The sequence below is a fragment of the Cucumis melo genome, unplaced genomic scaffold, assembly GCF_025177605.1.
Source record: "Cucumis melo cultivar AY unplaced genomic scaffold, USDA_Cmelo_AY_1.0 utg001770l, whole genome shotgun sequence".
NCBI classification, from domain to species: Eukaryota; Viridiplantae; Streptophyta; class Magnoliopsida; order Cucurbitales; family Cucurbitaceae; genus Cucumis; species Cucumis melo.
The window spans coordinates 483-7,500 of record NW_026124771.1 but is presented as its reverse complement, the minus strand read 5'-3'; the positions used below and the strand labels follow the sequence as shown (position 1 = coordinate 7,500).

At 29.9% G+C, this 7,018-nt stretch overlaps 4 non-coding genes across 4 annotated transcripts; 2 read left to right on the top strand and 2 right to left on the bottom strand.

The window, feature by feature from the left end:
* Window positions 1–791: 791 nt before the first annotated feature.
* Window positions 792–863, bottom strand: TRNAT-GGU (transfer RNA threonine (anticodon GGU)). Its single transcript has one exon. It is a non-coding gene; the product is annotated as a tRNA-Thr (tRNA).
* A 1,099-nt stretch (window positions 864–1,962) lies between these two features.
* Window positions 1,963–2,046, top strand: TRNAY-GUA (transfer RNA tyrosine (anticodon GUA)). Its single transcript has one exon. It is a non-coding gene; the product is annotated as a tRNA-Tyr (tRNA).
* A 320-nt stretch (window positions 2,047–2,366) lies between these two features.
* Window positions 2,367–2,440, top strand: TRNAD-GUC (transfer RNA aspartic acid (anticodon GUC)). The gene has a single exon. It is a non-coding gene; the product is annotated as a tRNA-Asp (tRNA).
* Window positions 2,441–5,519: 3,079 nt separating this feature from the next.
* On the bottom strand, window positions 5,520–5,591 carry TRNAC-GCA (transfer RNA cysteine (anticodon GCA)). The gene has a single exon. It is a non-coding gene; the product is annotated as a tRNA-Cys (tRNA).
* Between the last annotated feature and the right edge of the window lie 1,427 nt (window positions 5,592–7,018).

Below are 7,018 nucleotides of genomic sequence, written 5' to 3'. Positions count from 1 at the left end.
TCTTATCTTATAGAGATAGAAATTTATCTTATCCTCTGTTATCTTCTGTTTTGGAATCAAAGAAAGATATTTTTAAACGGCTCATATGTTGTGACTTGGAATAAACGTTTCTCTGTGGAGAAAGAGAAATAGCAATTTTTTACTATAGAACGTCTACAAACAAGAGGATTTAATCGGAAATATCGACAGATTCCTGTGTGTGGAGTCCAAATAAATATGAAAATGAAATAAAAAAGATCCACTGTTCTAATTTCATCCTTATCGAATTTGAATATCAGAATAGTGGATATAGTCATGATTCAACGGGTTAGGTCCACTTACTTTTTATTTTTTTTTTTGTTGATTTCGAATCTTTATAATTGATTGGAATAATGAAAAATAGGAATATTTTGGAATTCAAGGAAACAACTTATGATGAGTCATTAGAATCATGATAGATTATTTGAATCTATTCTAAGGATTAGAATAGAATCTAGAATAAAATAATAGAATTTATATATTCTATAGAATAAGAAAATATATAAATTCTAGAATTAGAAATTCTAGAATCAAAATAATAAAAAAATGTGTCACTATATAATTTCTAATTTTGAGTTTCTAACTATAATTACTATTATATTATTCATTATAATAATAACTTGGTATAATTAAAGATAACTTTTTTATAAAAAAATGAAATTAAAATGATAGGGTTTGTACTTTTTTTATTACAAAAAAAAAAACAATATGTCGTCTATTCTCCCCTCAATCAAATATGAATACTACGGCTGGAGTTTTATGAAAAAAGCCAAAGCCCCTTATCGGATTTGAACCGATGACTTACGCCTTACCATGGCGTTACTCTACCACTGAGTTAAAAAGGCCTATTTGATTCAATTTCTGAGTCAGACACTAGCCACGATGAGTTGAGTGTATATAATTATTATAAATTATAAATAATAAGATATGTACATAAATATATCTTATCTACATAGTCGCTCATTGAGTAACGAAAAATTGGATTTATCTAATGAGTATAGGTAAAATAGTTTTTTGATATTGGATTTGATCAATGCAATGAATTGTTTCATCATACGACCGATCCCTAATTAAATTGATGAGCCCCATCCTAACGAAATGAATTTGATTCATACATGTACACACACGAATTGAACATAGATACATTCACCGAATCATTGATAAAGCAATTCTATTTGGCGAGAAAAAAATTTTCAATAACTTGTTGATCCCTATCCCCAGATTTCAAAATTTATCGTTTTTTAATTTCTTGGCTTAGTGTGAGATCGAAATATACCTAACCTAATCTTAACAATGAGTGAATCAATGAGTGAAAGTATGAGAAATGGAGTTTAATCCTGTTTATAGCATATGGCAGACCAATTCCCGAAGGGTACTAGCCTTCGTATTATTTAAATAAAAAAAGAATAAAATAAAAAAAGAATATTTTTTTTTCTAATATTTATTATTTTTGTTTATTTTAGAGGTTTCCTCTAATCACTACTAATCACTATTTTCATTTGATATTCTATAATATAAGTAATATAACTATATATTCCAATTTGCAAATTTATGTATATTATTTAAATGAAATAAATAAAAAAAAATGCAATTTAAAATAAAATAATTTCTATATAGAATTATATGGGGAATGGTGATTAGAATGAACGATTCATAAATAGAAATCACAAATAAAAAAATTTCGATGGAATAATGAAAGAAAGAAAAATACGTCGAATTGCATCATATTAGTCCATTATATTTATTTTATATTGACAATTTCAAAAAACTATTCATACTATGATCATAGTATGATGGCAGTCGGGCAAGTATGCCCCCATCGTCTAGTGGTCCAGGACATCTCTCTTTCAAGGAGGCAGCGGGGATTCGACTTCCCCTGGGGGTAGGGTACTACGAAAGGAAGTTGATCATGGATTATCAACAAGCTTGGAATTGATTCTTCCCGGGTCGATGCCCGAGCGGTTAATGGGGACGGACTGTAAATTCGTTGGCAATATGTCTACGCTGGTTCAAATCCAGCTCGGCCCAATATATCGCGTATCCACCATAAAATGATATAACCTATTTGTCCTTCTACAGAAATACTTGACTTGATATGAAAGAATAAAAAAAAAAAACTCTTTTTTTATTCATTGACAGATTGATAATCAATCAATTTTACAATAACGAAAAAATAAAATATTAATCCATGCTTCTCACACTAAAGTCCATGTCTCCGCGCATATCAATCTATTACTTTATTACTCGCGTCTCTGTCTGGTAGAATATGACAATTCGAATCAAAAATCTACATAGAAAGGTTTGAAGGAAATTAAATCAACAACATATGTTGTACACTTTATTTCCCTGGGATTGTAGTTCAATTGGTCAGAGCACCGCCCTGTCAAGGCGGAAGCTGCGGGTTCGAGTCCCGTCAGTCCCGATGGATCCAAATCCAATAAAAAAAAAATACATCAATTAATCTCTTCCTTTCCTGTGAAAGAGAGAACAAATAACATAACTGAATTTTATTCCAAACGGGATCTCTCTTATTTTTTTTCCACATTTTTCAACAAAAAAATATGGGAATTTTGATTTCTTCAACGAGTACTAATTGATGGGAGAAAGACATATGTGCCATATGTGAATTACCACAATTATTGGTAGCATCATATTCAGGATTCGAAGGCGTACTGGGTCTAGTTGATTACGCCCGATTTTTCTAATGAAATAGAGTACTATACGTTTCCGGAAAGCACATACATAAAGGGAATTTGGACGATACAAAATAAAGTTTACATAGTAAACTTTGATCTAATTTTTCGTCTGAAAGCAAAATATATCCGTTCTGGCTCCGATTTTTTGTAACCTCAATTAGTAAATTCAATTACTAATTTGAATTTGAAATAATCTATCTTATTAAAATTTAACACTTAACTTTTGATATATACGTCCCACTACTAATTCAAGGAAAGAGGATATTAATACAAACAAGGATCCCATCTATCTCTCTTAGTGAGGTAATTAAGAATTTTTGAAAGTTTAAGTTTCGTTTTTATTTCTTTTTTTTAAGAAGATTTTATAAGTACAAAAAAAGGAAGGAGTTTAGTTCGAACCTACCTCCTTTTCCTTTTTTGAATTTCGCTGCTATTCTTTGCTTGAGTTTGTTTATAAACAATGTAAGGGTAAAGGTAGTCTGATGAGACTTCATCAGATGATTGCATTGAATAAGAGGGCAGTAGATTATAGAAAAGAAAGAATGCAAAAAATTATAAATAAAAAAAAGTAACGAAATTCTTGATTGCATCAGGAATCCCATTTTGTTTAAATTCGGTATGGATAAAAGATCTTCCTATGTTATACTATTCAATTCTCGACGATGAATCGATTTGATAGCTCCGATATTGTTATTCATGATATTTTAATACGATTCGATATCATCGAGATGCAACGCATCCCCTTGAATTTACAAGCGAAACATTTATCATCTCTATGGGATTAAATCCCGAGTTATTGCGAATAAAAAATGAAACGATGATATTATGGAAGTAAATATTCTCGCATTTATTGCTACTGCACTGTTCATTCTAGTTCCGACCGCCTTTTTACTTATAATATACGTAAAAACAATCAGTCAAAGTGATTAATTTGAATTAACCTTGACGTTTTAGTTCTTATCAATGATTGAAGATAAGAAAAATGAAAAGCATTAAAATTTCGCGTCTTAAATGAAATTGGCGGACTAGAATTATCAGTATTCTACGAGAGAAGTATTCGATAAGATCCGATAGTATGGTAGAAAGAAATATATGAATCCTTCTACCATACTATCTATTATTGTTATTGAAGTGTATAAATATAAAATTGTACTCTATAAAAATAGAGGTTGAATATCGATCAATTTGAATATAGATGAATATACAATATATATCTTTCTATTTATATATAGATATCATATCAATTACATATATGTAATATTAATCTAATATACATAGTGGCCCAATTCTATTTCTTTGCTTCATAATTCATGTTGATTAGAATGAATCTGAAATCAAATAATCGAAAGGCCACTAATTTTTTTTTAGCATTCGAAAGAAGTAATTGATTGAGCAGTTGACAGATGATCCAGGAGTTCGGTTCCATGGGAACTTTTTATCTTCGGATTTCGAAAAGAATTAGCAAACCCCATTTTTATTTAACGTTTGAAGCATGATATGAAATGAGTTCCCTAAAACAAGAAAAAATCCTATTTTGAAAATAACTAAAATACTAATAATAATAAATAAAAGAAGTGGTAAGCACGTAATATGTGGGTGGCTACCCCGAGGTACTATCTTATTATGAGGTAGTATATTATTATGCGTAGTATCTCATTGGACAACCACTATGTCTATGTTCTTTCGTGTTGAAAGTATGGATCCACTTAAAAACTTATAATCCGAACTCTTTTTTTTTTTACTTTTCAAAATAAAAGAAAAAAAGTTTTGCAGAACGATCTATAAAATAAACCAAAAACAATACAGTTTTATTTTTCAATTAGTAGTACTTCTAGAGTCCACTTCTTCCCCATACTACGAGGGAAAGAGAAAATGTAAAGACTACCATTAAAGCAGCCCAAGCGAGACTTACCATATCCATGTGAATTATGTCCCCTATCTCTATGAATATAAAAGAATTATTCCATTATTGCTCACTAATAATTATTATTCACTAATAATAGTGGAATCACTAGCGCATAGTCAAAAAGAGATTCGGGCACAACACCATTGATGAAACAATACAAAAAATCGAATTATCCCAAGTTATTATATGATTTCTAGTATAATCGAAAAAATTCAGTACAAATAAATAAAAGAGGCAGAAAAACTCTTGGAAGTATCAAAAGAATGTTAGTAACATGTAGGAATAATAAGACCTAGTCTTTCTTTTGTTGTCCTGCATTTCATTACATTAAGTAAAAAGTCTCAAAATAGAGAATCAAGATAGTATCTATCACATAACCCTACTATTATTCCTTTCTCATTTGATCTAATCTTTACTGTCCCCCCGATTGTTTCATAGAGACAATCGGAAGATGGGATGGCCTATTACATGCGTGGTTAGAGCTTATCGAAAAGAAATAAGTTCTTTTTTTAAGATTAAAATAAAAAAAAAAAGCCAATTATTCATTCAATATAATATTGATTGAATGCTCGAGTACTCAGATACTTTCATGAGTCCGTATATCAAGTATCTTCCTCCTTTCCGTAAGGAAAAATGAAATTATATTCCCTAATTCAAGACCCAATGAGTAGACACTACATTAGTAGTCGAAGGGCTATCATCTCAAGATTTAACGATTATTTTTCATTACTCTACTAAATTCTGGAAACGAAACCTATACGCAAGGATTTATAACATTTTAGAGAACCCCAACGATGCTTAGAATCAAGCAAATCTAAAGATGCTTTTCTTCTAAAAAAAATGATAAAGTTATATCAGCAAAACAGAAGAGGGTATTTTGATTCTTTTGTTTGTTGCTGAGGCGACACCCGGATTTGAACTGGGGAAAAAGGGATTTGCAGTCCCCCGCCTTACCGCTCGGCCATGCCGCCAAAACGATACAAAATATTGGATTGGCTCTATCTCTTAGATAGATAGTATCTTACAACACACAATATCTAAAACGAAAAACCGCAAAACTTTGCTTTTTCTATTGAAAAAAAAATGTGGATTTTCATTCACAAAAGCAAAAAATCAGGACAAATGGGAACCGTTAACTTTAACTATTGACTGTGAATTCATAAATGATTCTTGGATTGAAATTGCAAATTCGGTTTCCCTAATGATATAAGAAAACAATCCAAAAATGGATACCTTACCTAAATAAATAAAAATTGATAGATAACTAATCATTACTAATCCATCCGTATTGATTCGTTTCCATAACCATAAAAAAATCCTTATTAATGACAATTTTAATAGCGATTATGAGTATATGTAAACCCCAGAACATAAACGATTACTATTATCTAAATCTAATATCTTATATATATATAAGATGTTTATAGGAAATGTTCGGAATTCTGTTTTTAGAATTTTTTTTTCATTATCATTAAATAGAAAATATAAATTTTTGATAGAGTACGACATGTGATGTTCCCCATAGAACTGTAATAAAGGAGGCGATATATATAACTAACTATATATATATATCTGCACATGTTTATTAATAAATACAAGTCCTTATACATACTTCAATCGCATTCTACGAATTCTACTAAAAAAAATATAGGTATAGGTAAAATATCTCTCTTCTATGCGAATTTTTTTTAACAGTGAAATCTACGAAAAAGTTCCATGTTGTTAAATAAAAAAAAATTCTATATTGTTTCTTCAGATCAAATCCCGAATCTATTTATAGTACCCAATCCGATTGGAATATCATAATAATGGTAGAAATTGACTCACTTTTGTTTTGATATAGATATTTTATACAAAACTCCATAATTCTAAATAGAATTTACCAATTCATTTGTAGTTGTTGCAAATTCCAATTTAATTTGAGTATCAAAGTCTCTTTATTCCTACGTTCATATGTATTTCATGCATTACATCTATTACACCTATGAAGTTAGGTAAAATTTCATGTGATTCAGTAAACATAATATAAATTCCATCATTGCTAGATCGATCCATTTTAAGCAAATAATGGGATTTTTTTTTATAAATGGGAAATAAATAAAATGCTTGGGGGTGGAAATGAGAGAATGTCTACAATACCTGCGTTTAATCAGATACAATTTGAAGGGTTTTGTAGGTTCATTGATCATGGCTTAACAGAAGAACTTTCTAAGTTTCCAAAAATTGAAGATACAGATCAAGAAATTGAATTTCAATTATTTGTGGAAACATATAAATTGGTAGAACCATTGATAAAAGAAAGAGATGCTGTATATGAATCACTCACATATTCTTCTGAATTATACGTATCCGCAGGATTAATTTGGAAAACCCGTAGGGATATGCAAGAACAAACAAT